This window comes from Tenrec ecaudatus, chromosome 11 (genome assembly GCF_050624435.1).
Source record: "Tenrec ecaudatus isolate mTenEca1 chromosome 11, mTenEca1.hap1, whole genome shotgun sequence".
In the NCBI taxonomy this organism is placed as follows: Eukaryota; Metazoa; Chordata; class Mammalia; order Afrosoricida; family Tenrecidae; genus Tenrec; species Tenrec ecaudatus.
The window spans coordinates 144,235,701-144,253,587 of NC_134540.1; positions in this window are offsets into that span (position 1 = coordinate 144,235,701).

Here is a 17,887-nt window from a genome sequence, read left to right on the forward strand (position 1 = left end):
ACAGTGCTTAAATTGATACTAGAATATAATTTTATGGATGATTTTCTTCCAATTAAGGGTTAATAAAAGATAGCACTGTAAAGCGCAGTAGTTCTTTAACTTTGCATGCAGGAAATGTATCTAGTGAGTGTGTTAAAAGCATAATTCCTGACCCCACTCCAAGTAATTTTTCTACAATAGGTCTAAGGGGGTCCCCATAATATGTCATTTACAAAGAGCAACATGTGATGATGTTCCCAGTGCTCGAGCCTTATTCTCAGTAGCAAAAAGCAAGCCAAACCAAACTCATTGCCTTCAATTCAGTTCTGAGTTGTGGCGACCCTGTAGAACAGACTAGAACGGCCCCTATGGGATTTTAAGACTCTTTGAAGGAGTAGAAAGCCTCATCTTATATAAATCACAGCCTACTGTCTCTGACAATACCATCAGGTTCCCTTATTTTCATCTGCCATTCATGTATAAGGGTCATCAAATTTACTACCAAACTTCCCTTTTGGGGGATATGCATGGAGATGCTAACTGCAAGATCAGAAGTGTGCAGCCAGCAGCCTCTCTGTGGGAGAAAGATGAGGGTATGTTCATTCCTGTAAAGGCACAATCTCGGGAACCTGCCCAAATGGTTCTACCCTCTCCTATAGGGCAACAAAAGGGTGCCCCAGGGCTTGATAGCAGTGAGTTTGGTTTATTTAAGAGCATAAATGGAGGGAATTTCTGATCGTGAGAGGCTTCATCTCACATCACTTGATTTCTAACTCCTTCTTACCACGATTATTTTTCATAATACGAATTCCAATAACATTTGTAATCTTCTTCACTTAAGGATCAACATCCAAAGGGTGTAATCTCTTCCTCTGACCTAATAAAACAGCCACAAACATCTTGCATGGGTACAAATTTCATTTCACTTATTTAACACATGATTGTATGAAATGTACCATGTTCCTGTAAGTACTACATGAAGATTAGTTCATGTAATATACATAAATGGCCTAAGGGTTAACTCTCTGTATCCCTGCCTCTCTGTATGTGTGTGTATGTATGTATGTATGTATATTTGTATGTATGTATGTATGTATGTATATATATTTAGTCCAGGTTGACTAGAGAATACAAATCCAAAGACACTCATGTGTTTAGGAGAGAGCTTTGTATCAAAGAGCAATTGAATATTGAAAAAACATCCCAGGTCAGGCTGGATCAAGTCCATAAGTCCCTCTTCAGACTCACACAGCACATGCAATGATGCCAAACACAGGAAGATCACAAGCCAGTGGGTAGAAAGTCTTGTGGATCCAATGCCAGTGGAAGCACCTCAGCACAAGGGCAGGTCTCCACATGGCTGTGCCACCTCTTTGGGTGTGGCTCCTCAACAGGAAGGTGAAGCAGAGAGAGAGAGAGAGAGAGAGAGAGACAGGCTCTCACGGGGTTTGACAAGTCTCCCGCATAGCATAGCTTGTCCACAGGAAGATGAAGACGGACAGAGAGGAAGTTCCCAGAATCCTCATGAAAAGGCCATGCCCACAAGGAAGCATCATCATGCTATATCCTGATTGACAGGCTAGACTCCGCCCCTATACTTATCTAATAGATGAAATTATGTAACTACTGATTTTTAAACTGGGTACAAAAGAGATTAATTAAATGTCTCCAAGTTATACTGAAGAAAAAAAAAACAACAACCTTGCATCTATTTGATTCTAAATGATATTGACCCTATATAGGGTTTCTGAGGCTTTACTTATTTATGAAATAGCCTTCCAGGGTTCCAGATCATACAGTTAATTAGTGACAGAGACTGCAGGCTGGTTCTAAAGCCCATAGTCCTAGCTACTGTCTTATGTTGTCTCATTTTTGTTTCTTTTTCAGTGCCTCTTCGAACAGTGCATTATGATATCTGTTCTATGTTTACCTTGTTGCACCAGAACACCACTGGGAGATTTATGCAGGATTTGGAATAACAGTGGCAGGAAAAGAACTAGAAATCTGGAAACATGTGAAGTAGGGAGAAAGCAAGGGCTACATTTCCACAGATTTCTGGAAGTATGATGTTGAGGTTTTCTTTGAAGGGTCACTTCTGGGGAACGTCCATTGGAAAGAAAAGAACAATAATTACTTCCCTTAAACGAATACATGTGAGGTCAGAAAATTTTATTCTGGAAAGGAGAGAGAAAAAATGGTGAGCGGGGAGTATCAGTAGAGGAAGTAGTGGCATCGCCCCAACTGAAGACACAGCAGGCGGCGGGATTCAGGGAATGCCTGGTGGTCCATTCTCCTCTGGCCACATGAAGGAGGATAACCTCACTCCGTATTTACCCAAGGGTGATTCCTATGAAGTAAAGGTGGGCATACATCCACCTTCCAACTTCCTTTACACTATTCTGACACGGACATTTCCTCTCATGGCACTCTTTCTCTCTGCTGGGTTTGCCAATTCTTTGAAATGTTCACACGTATCTCACAGACAGTACTGATAAATATGAGGATTATTCGGATGTCAGAAAATATTAAAGGTCAAGTTCTTTTGGCAGAAGGAGCTCTTCTAAGCCATGTTGGCAAGCATGCCTTTCTTTGCCTTTCACCTTTCAGCCACTGGCTCCTTGACTTCTGCTCTGGTCCAGGGAAGTGTTGGGAAGGTCTTTTTCCTCTAATACATACCCAAAGGACAACCAACTCTACAAGCCAGTTTCCTGGTAAAGGCAGTCTTTTTATTAACTCAGTCAGTGGGGCAGGAAGGCCACACTCTGGCTGACGTCATTGTTACTTCTACGCTCTGTCTCTTGGTCTTGGTACTACAGCCTCTGATACCTCACCTGCCGCTGTCACTTCAAATAGGAATCCCAGACACACCCTGCTGATGGCTCTTCCTTCAAGATGATCACGGCATTCCTCCTTCTGTCTCTGAGATGGCTCTCTCTTGTGCCCAGCAGAATTCCAAAGCTCACCAATGGCCTCCGTAGAGTCTTTTCCATTTTAGCTGCATGATCCCACCTAGGAATTTGGTGGAAATTAAAAAGACTATAAATAGAGGAGGCATAAAATATAATTTCACTTCACCACAAAGCCAAAAGAGCAATATTTACCAATGAATTCCTTTTTAATAGCAACATTATGGGGAATCCGATGATGCTGCCTTAACAATAAATAGGGGGGGGGAGGATGGAAAACAAATATTACAGGCTAAGTTTCTGAGAAGCAAAAGCCGATCAGGGACAATGACAGTCTGGGCAGTTTAGAAGAGAATGGCACAAAGAAGACTTCCCTGAGTTTTGTTTTAGAGCTGCCCCATACATTTTTTTCTTTTCTACACATGGCATATTGCAAAGGCATTTTGTTTTATTTTATTTTGTTCTGTTCTGTGTTGTATTGTTTAGCATCTCTATGCACAGGTGAAAAAAGAAGACCCTAGAAGTGCTATAGAAACAAACACAAGAATACCGATCACACTTTTTAATGACTTATGTCCCTGTTATGTATTATTGTTATTATGAGTGTTCAGAAAGTGAACCACTGCTTATAATATCAGAGGAGGTGACAATGAATCAACTTCAGGGTCTGAGTTTATGGAGGCAGCAATAGCCCAGCTCTGAGGGGAAGGACATAAAATCAATGTCATCCCTGGGCTTGGTATTACCCACTCATCATCCTCTTCACCGCCCAATGAAGGTGGGCCACAATGAGAGGCTATGTTCACTTCAGTAAGTGATACCGCAGGAGCCTCTTCCCATAGTAGGGTGACACCATATATCACCACACTGAGTGACACTAAACCTCATAATGCTGCTGCTGACAAATGTGTGTTTCCTATCTCTGAAATACATGCTATACTTCAGAATTCATTTGCCATTTTTTTCTTTTAACGTATGAACATTTAACTGCTCAGCCCCTCACCCCATATAAAACATTGACATTTATTGAGCCTGGTTTTACCTTGACAAGCCATCTTTCTGAATATGTCTCTTAACGTTTAGATCACTAAACTCTACCAAATATTTTTTTAAAGGCAAGAAAATGATATGGATGAAAAATTCAATGCAAATCAAACGCTGAATATTAGAAAGAGTTAAAACCAATAACAGCTCCATTACCACCTAGTTATTCCAGTTCATAGTGACTCTATATAGTGCTGAGACTAAATATTTAAGAGAGCAGACGGCTTCATCTCTCTCCCAATGAGCAGCTGGTGGGTTTGAACTGCTGACCTTGAAGTTAGCCACCCAACACCTTCACTCACAGTGCCCCAAAGTCTCCTTATTTGAAACACAGAACACTCAAATTAGCACTTGCACTCCAAGTTCAGTCACAGAGAAGCAAGACCTCTAAGCTGATGGGATTTATTCTCACTGCCACCAAGTCATGCCAATACATAGTGACCCTATAGGACATGGAAGAACTGCCCCTGTGAGTTTCTGAGACTGTAACTATTTATGGGAGTAAAAAGTCCCATCTTTCTTCCACATAGTGGCTGATGGTTTCAAATTGTCCTTACCTTCAGCACCCCAAAGCATAAGAACTAAGCCACGAGGACTTCTGGGATAGCATTTATATTTGAAAGGTAATAATTTTACTTGGTATTTTCCTCTTTAATTGATGTTTTCCCCATATTTATGCCTATAGTATAGTTTTCTTCCTTGGTTTCTACTTCTATTTGCTATAAAATTATTTCGCTCCACCCATATTATATTTTTCACATCTAAGAGCCATAATTAGTTTCCCCTACATTTTTGGCATCTACATTATATATTAGTCATAAAAATATGAGTGTGGGAGGGCTGATTTTGAGATACTGATAATTTAGGGATTTTTAATGGCAAACATTATCATTAAAAGGAATTCATTGGACACGCATTTTTTCCCTTTCTGTTTTATATGATTGCCGAGTTACTTTGTGATGTAGCCTTTCAAACTTGAAGTCAACAGCTAAGGATGGCAATGCGAAAGACAGAAATGAACAAGTCCTTCAGGATATTTTTGAGAATCTGAATGAATCGTAAGACAATTTATCTCAAAAGTTCTCTTTATACAACCTGTAAAAGCCTCATGATGGTGCAATTGACTTCTAATTAGGTTTCCTATTAGTTGCAGTCAAAACAATTCTTATCTGATAATGTTAAAGACACTTCTTGTTACTTGGTAATGAATTAAGCGATTCTTACTTGGTAATGCATTAAACATTTCTGAATAGGCAGTGACAATCCCAGGAAGGATGTGTTGTACCCGTGATGGTGGTTTTGTCTGCTGTATAATTAACATGAGTACCTCCAATAATTACTGAACTCAAGAGGTTGGTGAGGGGGCTAATTAGGGTTGGATAATAAAAAAAATGACAGAGGCATTTATATCAGGGAACATAAATGACCAACGTAAGGATGCAAAGGTTGAGGACAATGCAGCTGTTTTTTTAAAGAAAACAAACCTAATGCAAAGCAGCAAGTAGGAATTTGACATTCAAATTTAAAGGAAGAATCATAGTAAAACATTGAGGAAATTCTTAGCATATGGAACCTAAAATTTCAAACGAGTTAAACTCAAATTTAAGACTGAATATTAAGCAACAACTTAGAAAGGAGGCATTTCTGTTTGAGCACCTTGATTTTTTTTATTATCATGTATTCTGGCTACAAGAGAAAGATCATTACATATTGAGCACTAGTTTTTAACATTACAAATGATTACAACCATATAATAAACCAACATAAAATCCCTTTGGCTGTGAGATAGTTAACATTCCAAAATTATGACTGATTTCCAGGGAGTTGATACAGCCTTAGATTCCTGGGACTTTGTTAATTTGTTCCAGTAGGATCATTGGAAAATTCCTTGTCCTAATGCTCTAAAATTAATCTTTTATAAAATTGAACAACTGAATAGGTCCATCAGAAGTGATACAGAAATAATGAAAACCACTGTTGTTAGTAGATGCCAACAAGTCAGTTCCAACTCATGGTCACCCTATTTACAACAGAACAAACAAGTCTGGTCCAGCACCATACTCACAATTGATGTTATGATTGAGGTCCTTGTTGCAGGTGCTGTGCCAACCCATCTCTTCTAGGGCTTTCCTCTTGTTAACTGCCTTATTGATTTCCCAATCATGATATCCTTCTCCTAGGATTGGTCTATCCTGATAATATGTCCAAAGTACATGAGCCAAAGTATTATCTTTGCCTATAAGGAGCATTCTGGCTATATGTCTTCCAAGACAGATGCTTTGTTCTTTTGGCACACCATGGTATTTTTTAATATTCTTCACCAACTATATTTTATTCTTCACCAACTGTAATTCAAACGCATCAATTCTTCTTTGCTCCTCCTTAGCCAGTATCCAAATTTCCCATGCATATGAAGCAATTCAAAATACCATGACTTGCATCAGGTAGGTATCCCTTAGTCCTCAAGGTAGCATCCTTGTTTTCAACACTTTAAAGAGGCATGTGAAGCAAATTTACCCAATGCAATGTGTCTTTGGTTTTGTGAATGCTGCTTTCATAAGCATTGACTATAGATCCAAGCAAGAAGAAATCCTTTCCGAATGTCATCCTTTTGTCCATTTCTCATGATATTCCCTATTAGTTCAGGTGTACGGACTTTGGCTATTTCACATTGAGTTGTAATCCATCCTGAAGGCTGCAACCCTTGGTCTTCATCATCAATTGTCTCAAATCCTCTTAACTTTCAACCAAATTGTGTCATCTGCATGTTACAATTTGTTAATATGCTTCCCAAAATCCTGATGCCACAATCTTCTTAATATAATCCAGTCTCTGGTTATTTTTTCAGCATACAGATCCAAGCTGCACTAAGCACATTACCCCCAAAACAAGGCTCTGTGAATTGATGAACTTCCCATGGAAAAGTTCCAACAAGCTAAGGAAGCACTGAGAGCACTCACTTGTCTATGCCAGAAAGTTTGCAAGACTTGGCCAACTGTCTGGAAAAAAATCCATCTTTGCACCCATTCCAAAAAAAAAAGGTGATGCTACGTAATGCTCAAAGTATAGAACAATATCACTGATATCGCATGCAAGCAATATTTTTCTGAAGACCATCCAGAGGATGCAGCAAACAGCTTCAATATTTTCTCCATTGGGCATGATGCTATGTATTGATTCAGTTGTGAGGATTTGGGTTTTGTTTATATTGAGTTGCTAGCTCTACTGACAGCTACAAGACATGGACCTCATCAACAAGTGCTTCAAGATCTTCTGGCTTTCAACAAGTACGTTTATGTCATCTGCTTATTGAAGGTTATCGATAAGCCTTCCTCCAATGCTGATGCTGTGAATCTCTTCAGATAGTCCAGGAAGCCTACGGCCCAAATACCCAGGCAACAGAGCATTGTATGGTCCTGTGGTGTCCTTAACATCATCACTATAGTTGAGCCAATTTTTGAAAGCACTGTGTCAATGCACCTCATGGAAAATCTTCCTCTTTTGCACTGACCATCGACTTTACCAAATAGGATGTCCTTTTCAGGACCTGTCCCTCCTGATGATGTGCCCAATGTACACTAGACAAAATGTCACCATCCTCACTTCGAAAAAGCACTCTCAATCAACATCCTCAAACATAGAGCTCTTCCTTCTTCTGGCAGACAGTGCTGTATTTAATATTCTTTGTCCACACTATTATCCAAAGGCATTGATTCTTCTATGTATATTTTATAGCTTCTCAATGCATATGTGGGTTAGGCATATCTTAATCTTCAACGTGACGTTATTTTTAGCAATTTAAAGAGACCTTTTGAACCCCATTTTCCCAGTGTAATATTTCAAATAATATATTGACTTCTGCTTCTTTGGGTGTTGAATGTGGATCCACGTAAAATGAAATCCATACAACTTTAATTTTCCATTCATTATGATGTTGCTGATTGGTACATTGGTGAGGATTTATATTTTCATTATTTTGAGGTATAATCTGTATTGAAAGCTACAGATCTTTATCAATATGTGCTTCTAGTATTTCTCACTTTCAGTAATAAAATTGTACCATATGTACATATTTGATTTTTAGAGTATTAATCTAATCCAGATACTTCTATTTTTCATAAAATCCATATTATCAGATTATTTATTCAGCCAACATTGAATCAATTTTAATATTTAACATTTATATCATATCTTGATATTTTGTTCATGACTTTATTCAGGTTGAGAAAGTCTTTGTCCAAAATATCTGAGATTAATTTAGGTTTGGTCTTATATTGCTTTTATGATAGAAAAAGGTATGTGATTTGTCAAATATTTTCTTGATTTATATTAAAATAATCTTCAGATTTTTACCTTTGATTTTCTAAATGTTGAATCACCTAGACAAAATTTCAGATGCTAGATCAATCTTCCATACTAGGGAATTGTTTTTTCCCTTAATACACTTGCACTGTGCTTCCCATAATCTCGATTTGATGTGTTATATTTTGACAAGTTCATGATCATTTAACCTGACCTTATAAAATAAATTTGGAGCTGCACTCTACTATTTGGGGGGAAGGGTGTCATATTTCTTCAGTACTTCAAACATTTTTCCTTGAGGGAGTGTGAGCCCATAGCTTTAAGAAAATTTATTATTTAATCCAAAACCTTAATTTGTTTAGGGCTACATTTAATATCTCATAGAGACCCTGTAGGGAAGAGTGGAACTGACCCCGTGGGTTTGAATCTACAGGAGTAGACAATTCACCTTTCTCCAAAGAAGCAGCTGGTTGCTTCCAACTGCAGTCCAAGAAGCCATAAGGTCTGGCAGAGAGGTTAGTTTGGTATTTGGATTAATATTATCAAACTTTGTGGTTTCAGTCTTGGTAACAGTCTTATTAAAGGTACAATCAATTAATGGTTCATTTCAAAAGTAACTTAAAAATTATTTTTCATCACTTGTTTATTTTTCTGAATCACCAATTTCCAGTTTTATCATTATTGTTTTAGTTTTAACTGAGCTTATTTAATAATTCATCTTTGTTTAGCTACTTAATTTAAATTTTTCTTCTTTTCTATTATAACCATTACAGCGATACATTCAAAGTAGAATTGTTTTGTTTTATTCTAAAAGATCATATAGGTTTTGCTTCCATTTATTTATGTTATGAGGTGCTTTTTGTATGCTCTGACCCACAATGCTCCTATGCAAAGCAGAAGGAGACACCCACATTCATGCGCCATCCTCACAATTGTTCCCATGCTTGTGCCTATTGTTGCAGCCACTGGGTCAAAGCATCTCATAGAGGGTCTTCTTCTCTTTCTCTACTCCCCTACTTTACCAAGCATGAAGTCTTTTTCCAGGGACTGATCTCTCCTGCCTGGTCTGTCCAAACAGAGACAACGTCTCATGATCCTTGCATTGAATGAGCTTTCATGGTATGTTCCAAATATTTTCATATTTCTATAGAATATTTTATGAACTTCTAAGGGATAGATCATTGTATCGCTTGACTTCCAATTATGTGAACATATCCACAATATCACTAAAAATTTCTAATGCAGTCCTAATGTAATCTAATGCAGTCCTAATGTCATCAGGGTACTTACACTTTGAAATGGATTGTAACACTCAGGACCTATGATCCATCTTAGGGACTGGCCCATTCAGACTTAAACATTATATGCATTTTTCATGTTCTATATGAGTTTGCTTGAATGGCAGCATTATTTGTGTCCTTGGTATTTTACTGGCGGATTGGTTTTGTATGGACTGAAATCCACAAGGAAATAAGTCTGAAACCACCAATTGTTCCTCAGGAGAAAGACAGAGCTTTCTACTCCCATAGCAGCATCTCTGAAACTCACAGGGGTAGTTCTTCCCGGTCCTGTAGGGTCGCTTTGAGTCAACATCAACTTTATGGCAGTATGTTTTGTTTTGTTTAATCTTGCTGATTTTTGGTGTACTGAGTTCAGTTACTGAGCTAACAGTGGTGAATGTGCATATTCCTTACTCCTTAGTATTCTCTGATTTGCTTCATTTATTTTGAAGCTTCATCCATTACTGTATCCATATCACTTATTACATTATAAAAATCACATTATTTATAGTTTTGATTATTAATCTGGTAGGCAGGTAACACCAATATCAAAATACATCTGCTGCCGTTGAGTCCATTCTGATTCAAAGAATCATTATAGAACTGACCTGTAAGTTTTTCTCATTGTAAATATTTCTAGAAATATTTCTAGAAAGCCACTTCTTTCTCTCACAGAGCAACTGGTAGCTTCCACCTTCCAGTCCCTGGCTTAGCAGTTGAGTTCTGAACCAATGGACAACCCCAGCTCATCTGGTAGGCAGAAGGGTGTACCTCTAAAAATATTCCTGAGACATTGGGAGAAATGTAAACTGTACAAATGTAAACTTCCATGTAGGAGACCCAGATTCCCTTAAAGGTGAATGTACATCGCCACCTAATTTGTTATTTTATTGAAAATCATCCTATTGGGAGCCAATGAAGATATGATATTATTCCAAAATGCAATCACATCAAGCAGAATTATAAAATTTCTACCACAATTAGTTTCAGAACATTTTCTTCATTCTTGAACTCCTTGACACCAGCTCCCTGTTACTCACCCACCACTACAAGAACCTGCAAAAGCTCTTATTGTCCTTGCTGCCTCCATAGGTTCATCAATTCTGGGTGTCATATAATGAAAAACAGAAAAACATAAAATAAAAATGCAAGTGGGTCACGCCCAATGACAAAATACATCTGAGAAAAACCCCGATACGACACAACAAAACAAAATACATAGAATGTTGAAAACCAGAGCAAGCCAAATGTGCGTCAGATGAGCGGATCAAATGACTATGTTTTAACCTTTCAAACTGGGTTCATTAATTTGATCTTCTATAGCCACTTCTCCAATGCACTATGTTTCGTATCCAGTTTCTTCCCATCCCTCTATTCTGGATAGAGGAAAAATATCAGAGGTTTTTATTCTGTTTATATCTCATAAATGAATCTGGGGATCCCACTGTTATCCATAGCATGTGTGTGAACAGAGCAAGGAGTGTTGCATAGTTTAAAATCAGGAAAGGCGTGTTTGCTCCCACCATATTTATCCAATCTGTATATTGAACAAATTATGAGGACCTGGGTTATATAAAGAAGATCATGGCATCAGGAATGGAGAAAGGCTTATTAACAACAAGTGATATGCAGAGCACACAACTTCGCTTGTTAAAAGTGAGGGGGACTTCAGATACTTGTTGATGAAGATCAAGGATTGCAGCCTTCAGCATGGGTTGCAATTCAATGGGGAAAAAACCAACATACTCAAAATTGGAGCAATAGGTAACTCCATTAATGAAAAAAAGGTTGAAGTCATCAAATATTTTGCTTTGCTTGGATCCACAGTCAATGTTCCTGGAAGCAGCAGTCAAGAGATCAAGAGTTATGATACTTTGGGTAAATCTGTTGAACAAGAGCACTTTAGATTATTCAAAAGCAAGGATGTTCCTTGGAGGACTTTGAATTGACTCTGCCCCAAAGCCAAGACCTGGTATTTTCAATGACCTCATGTGCTTGTGAAAGTTGAACATTGAATAAGGAAGATCAAAAACCAATTGATGCATTTGAATCGTGGTGCTAGGGGTACCAAAAGGATGAACAAATCTATCTCATAAAATTATGACAAGATGCTCCTCTGAAGCAAGGATGGAGGAATTCATTTTATATGTTTTAGACATGTGGCAGGAGATACCAGTGTCTGGAGAATGACATCATGTTTGGTAAAGTGGAGGGATAGCCGAAGAGGATGCTTCTCAAGGAGAGGGATTGGCACAGGAAGTGCGACAATGGGCTCCAGCACGGGGATGATTGTGAGGATGCTCAGAAATGAGCAGTGCTGTGTTCTGTTGTGCACAATGGTGCACTGACTCAATGGCACCTAACAGCAACATTATACTGAAACTTTTTCAACTGAGTTTTTAGGCTAACAGGGACAAGGAAGAAAGACCTGGTGCAAATTATGCAATGATACCCAATAGGTTACAAGGATTCTGCCTGCAATCAGTCATGAGGATTGCATAAGTACTGACAGCTTTTATTTTGTTGTGTGTGAATGATGTACAGATTTCAGTACTAGGATCTGTAACTAACTACCCTAATCCCCAGAATCTCACACACACACACACACACACACACACACAACTTTGTAATTGTGATTAAAAGGAAAAAAAACTGGAAATGGAGACATTATTCTAGATCATTCTGCTGGGCCCAGACTATCCCTTTCATCCTTCATATTAGAGAATTTTTTTCCTAGGTGGGCTGGAGTCAAAGTAGCAATAATGGTGACAAGTACAGGTTAAGAACTCACCCTGTCTCAACTGGCTGAAGATTCAGGAACGGACCCCTACAGCTAACACGGAGACAACTTCTAGAAGAGGAGAGAGGCTCAGTCAGCAAGGACATGGGGCAATATGTCCTCCCAGGGACACAAAGGACTACGTGGATTCTGCAACCACCTGAGTGAGTAAAGGATACTCCACTAATAAATACATGACTCACATGCACCTTTATTTCAGTCTGAAGAGACTCTGTGTTGAACTTCCAGCTTACAGAGAAGTTAAATCCTGAATGGATGTTGTTTTAAAGTTGAAGACTGATCATTCATTACATGAGCAATAGAAATGGATACATTTAACTTTTAAAATATGCATTTTAACTTATAGTCAACTTTCACATGATACTATAATTCTTAATTAAAAAAAACCTGTCTATTAAACTGTGTGCTCATGTTATATATTTTATTTCAGCCTGTATAAAACTAATAATACCCCAAAAACCAAACTTACTTCCTTTGAGTCAATGCTGATTTACAGTGACCCTGTAGGGCAGGGTAAACTGCCTTTGTGAGTTTCTAAGATGGTAACTATTTACAGGAGTAGAAATGCTGGTCTTTTCCCAAGTAACAGTTAGTTGTTTTGAACTGCTGACCTTGTGGATCAAAGACCACCACCACCAGGGTTCCTACCTTGAAACGAATAATTAATGTTTAATACTTTTTGTTACATACTTTTTGTCATTTGTTCATATTTTATAGTTCACAGCGCTTTGTTCTGGTTCATTAGTCTTGTTAATTTCTAATATGTTACAAAGCCCTTGCAGTGAATTGATAATTTCAGATATGGCAGTTTTTACTTTAGAATTCTCATTCAGTTCTTTTAAAACACAATTTCCAAATTTATTTAGTAGTCTATTTTGGCCTTTCATTTTGTTTTAATTTACTGATCATATTTTATCTAAATATGAGAAGAGTTAAAATTCTTGCTCTCATAACTCCATTTTCTCTGTCAATTCTTAGTTTATTCCTATTGACTGATTTTTTTCATTAGAACTACCACAAGTCCTAGCTTATTTTTACTATCATAAGTTGTGTTTGTGTAAGACACCACAGACTTTATTGTTGAAAGCCTGAGTTTTTTGGGTTTTTTTCATGGAGTGTTGTTGCTTTTGTTTTTGTTCCTAGTAGGTAGCTAATTTCCATATACATCACCGAACCTTTGAGGCAACATAAATGATAGATAGATAAATAGATAGATAGATAGATAGATGCTCTATCTGTCGAGTATCATATAAAAGATACTAAAGCATAGTCTAAGGATAGAAATAAGGCTAACAAAAACTTACCCATAAAAAATAAAACAAAACCTTTCATATTAAAAGAATAAAAGGATAATGTAGAGCGTGGCAGCAAGGACACAGATGGCAGAGTCACAGAAAATCATTTCTAGGCAGCAAAATTGAGGCCTAATTAAGAAACTGGCAATGTGCAGTGGGATCGATTTCAAAATTGCTGCTTTGAGCCTCACATTTTCTCTATTTTGGAGTGAGATTGTCATGACTCTCACTTTAGGGTTTGTATTTCCATTTCAAAATTTAAATTGTTTGATTTTTAAAATCTTTTTCATATTTTTATTGACTATCTTCCCTGTGTCCATCCCTAACTCTCTTCGAAGCAGTAATCCCAATGCCTAGCTCATTTCACAATTTCCTTACTGCATTTATACAAATAAGAATGTTAACAGAAAATAATGTGATATTCTTTCAGAAAAATTCTGAATCTTAGATCCTTAGCAGTATATTTCTCAAATATCCGTAAAGAAATATGTCCTTAGTTTTCTGTAAATTGGTTTTCATTACTGTTTTATTGCAGTAACTTGTTAGTATCCATGGTTTCACAAGATTCTGGTTCAATTGAATGAGAGGAGGGAGCAGGAGAGAGTCACTCTGAGTCAGTATTGATTCGTTGGCAGTCAAGTTTTGTTTGGATTTTTTTGTTGTCTGCAAAGTTTTTAGTAATTGTACATTAGAACTAGTCTTCATATTTTTGTAAAATAAGTTTTCCAATATCTTCTTGGATCAAAATCTTGTTTGAAACATTATACAATTTTTCATTTCATGTTTCTTAATTTAAAGATTTGATACATTTCTACAGTGAATATTATTATTAAAATGATAATAAGTGTACTTAATGTCACTCAACAATTACCAATAGCTAGGAAAATAGAAGAAACAAAATATGAATCAGGCAATAAAATAGATTTGCTGAATGTAACCTAAATAGCTAAACTCCATTTAAAAACAAACAAACAAAAACAACTCACCACCATCAATCAATTCCCACTTACAGTGATCCTAAGGACAAAACAAAACTACTCTTTTCTCAGGCTAAATTTTTACAGGAAGAGATTGTTCCCACATAGCTGTAAGTATGCTTGAACCACTGATTTTGTGAATCCATGTGCAGTGCTTCATTCATTCCACCACCAGATCGCCTTAAAATCAGGTGACACAAACTCCCAGGTCACTATCGAAACTCTTTCAGACCCTGTAGTAGAGACCCTGTAAAACTGCCCTTTGGTTTCCCAGGCTGTAAACCTCCACAGGCACGGAGAGCCCCAGCTTCCTCCAACAAGCCTGCTGGTGCTGAACTGCTGACCTTGCAGTTACTAGTGCAATGCATACATTCAGGGCATTGTTTCTGTTGTTAGGGGCAACTGAGTTTGTTCTAAGATTCCAACTCGCATAGTCAAGACACAAAATTCAACCCGGTCTAACCCCGTGCCATTCTCACAATTGGTTATGTTCAAATCAACTGCGGCACTCCCTATGCCTAATTATCTCGTTGGAGGGCTTTCTTATTTTTAATGTGCTTCCACTTTACTAAGTATGATATCATATTTTCTTTTTTTCCAGAGACTAGTCTTCACTGATAATATGTCCAAAATACGTGAGGCATATTGTCACCATCCTTGCTTTTCAGATGCATTCTGACTATATTTCCTCAAAGACAGATGTATTTGTTGTTCTGACAGTCCCTGGTACTTTCACAGTTCTTCTCCGGGAAATAATTCAAATGCAGAGATTCTTCTTCAGGCTTCATTATTCAACGTTGAACTTCACATGCATATGAGGTCATCGAAATGCATTGGCTTAGATGCCGTGCACCTTAGTCCTCAGAGTGTAACCCTTGCTCTTTAACACTTTTTTGTTCAAAACCACTTCATTGGGAGCTAACACAGAGATCATATCTTTCATAGTTCAATCACATCATCCAGCAGTATTGTACAATTTCTATCAAAATCATCTTGAAACAATATTTTCCTTCCTGAATGCCTTAGCATCAATTCCCTTTTACACTCCCTACCCACTCTACCCCACCAAACGCCCTGAGTGTGCTTGCTGACTCTACAGGATCATCAATCCTGAGTTCCATATACTGAAAATCAGACAGACATATCATAAAACGACAAGAGGGCTACCCATCTTGAATTTTTGATATAACACATCTAGAATAAATCCCACTATGAACAAACAAGAAATAGATGAAAACCAGATCAGGCCTAATGTGCATCAGAGTGGGGATAAGCTGGCACAATTTTAACTCTTCAAGTCAGGTTTATCGTTTTGATCTTCCATAGTCATCTCCAATCCACGCTGTTTGGTAACCACTTTCCTCCCACCACGCTATTATGAACACAAGGAAATCACTGGAAAGTCATTTCCTATGTGGATCCCACAAAGGTATCATGGGCTTCCACTGTCATCCATAGCCTTCGGCAAACCAGATTCTCACAATTTAGGCTCTGAAACTATGTGCCCCTTCCACTTCAGATGATAAGATTCATAGTCCTTCAGTGACCTATGTTGGTGTGCATCCTTCATGCGGACATGTCACTTAGATAGCTGCTTTTCGGAGACAAGCAAGCCTTTAAGGCCCCACATGCTATCTTATCTGATAGCTGGGCACTATCTAAGTTATTCATTATACTTTGCAAAGAGGTCTTGTGCACTAGATTTGCTAAAAATCAAAGTGCCATCTGATTTCTTCATTCCCAGTTCTAGAAGTGTGGATGGTGGACAGAAGCCCATTGAAATTCTTCACAATTTTATTTTTTTCTCCAACTATAAAGATGTTTTCTCCAGTCAGGGTGCAGTGTAGCAACGATGAAACATATTACTTTCCTCTAGTTCCTGAATGCTTCCTCCCCTCCCTGCCCCAGCCCCATTATCATGATCCCAATTCTACCTTACAAATCTGGTTAGACCAGGGGATGTACACTGGTACAGATAGGAACCGGAAACACAGGGAATCCAGGGTGGATGATCCCTTCAGGATAAGTGGTGAGGGTGGCAATGCCAGGAGGGTGGAGGGAGGTTGGGGACATGAGGGGGAACTGATGACAAGGATCTACATATAACCTCCTCCCTGGGGGGACAGACAAAAGAAAAGTGGGTGAAAAGAGACGTTGGACAGTGTAAGATATGGCAAAATAATAATTTATAAATTATCAAGGGTTCATGAGAGAATGGGGAGCGGGGAGGGAGGAGAAAATGAGAAGCTGATGCCAGGGGCTTAGGTAGAGAGCAAATGTTTTGAGAATGATGAGGGTAATGAATATACACAACTGTGCTTTACACAATTGATGTATGTATGGATTGTGATAAAAGTTGTATGTGCCCCTAATAAAATGATTTTAAAAAGATGTTTTTCTATATGTCTAGTTGTGAGGATTTTTATTTATGTTGAGTTGAAATCTATACTGAAGTTTGCAGTCTGAGTCTCATTAGCAAATGCTTCCATTCTTCCTTCCTTTCAGCAAGAAAGGTTGTATTTAAAAGGCTGTTAAGAAAACATCCTACAAACCAAATTCTTCTTCTTCTTCTTCTTCTTCTTCTTCTTCTTCTTCTGCTTCTTCTGCTTCTGCTTCTTCTGCTTCATATGGCCCAGGTTTGCTCAGCATACATATTGAATGCATTGTGAAAAGATACAGCAATGTCACACAGTTTCACTGATTTTAAGTCATGCAGTACTCAGGTAGGTGTTACAAAAGCTTACGAAGATACTTAAAATTTTCTCATAAACATTAAATATTAGTGATGATATCTTTCAGATGTCCATTTCAAGAATAAAATATCTGGGTTTCCCATTGCCATGAAAACAGAAAAGTAGAAAGAATCTCCAGCATAATTAACATGAAAATGAATCAAAAGGTAACCATGATAAATGGAAAGTAGATTGATATTTTCAAGGATTTCAATGTTCATGGAAGCAGCAGTCAAGGTATCGAAAGATGTATTGCAGAGGGTGCATCTAGTTCATGAGGACCTCTTTATGTATTCAAAAACGAGATTGTTACTTTGAGGAAGAAGGTGCCGCTTGCCCACGGCATGATGTTTCAATTTCCTCATATGCATGTGAGAGTTGGACATTGAATAAAAAGAGTGAAAATAACTAATGCATTTGAATTGTGGTGTTGCAGAAGAATATTAAAAATACCGTGGACTGTCAAAAGGACAAACAAATCTGTTTTGCAAGAAGTAAGACCAAAAGTGCTCCTGAGAGGCAAGAATGGTGAGGCTTCATCTGTCACACCTTGGACATGCTCTCAGAAGAGA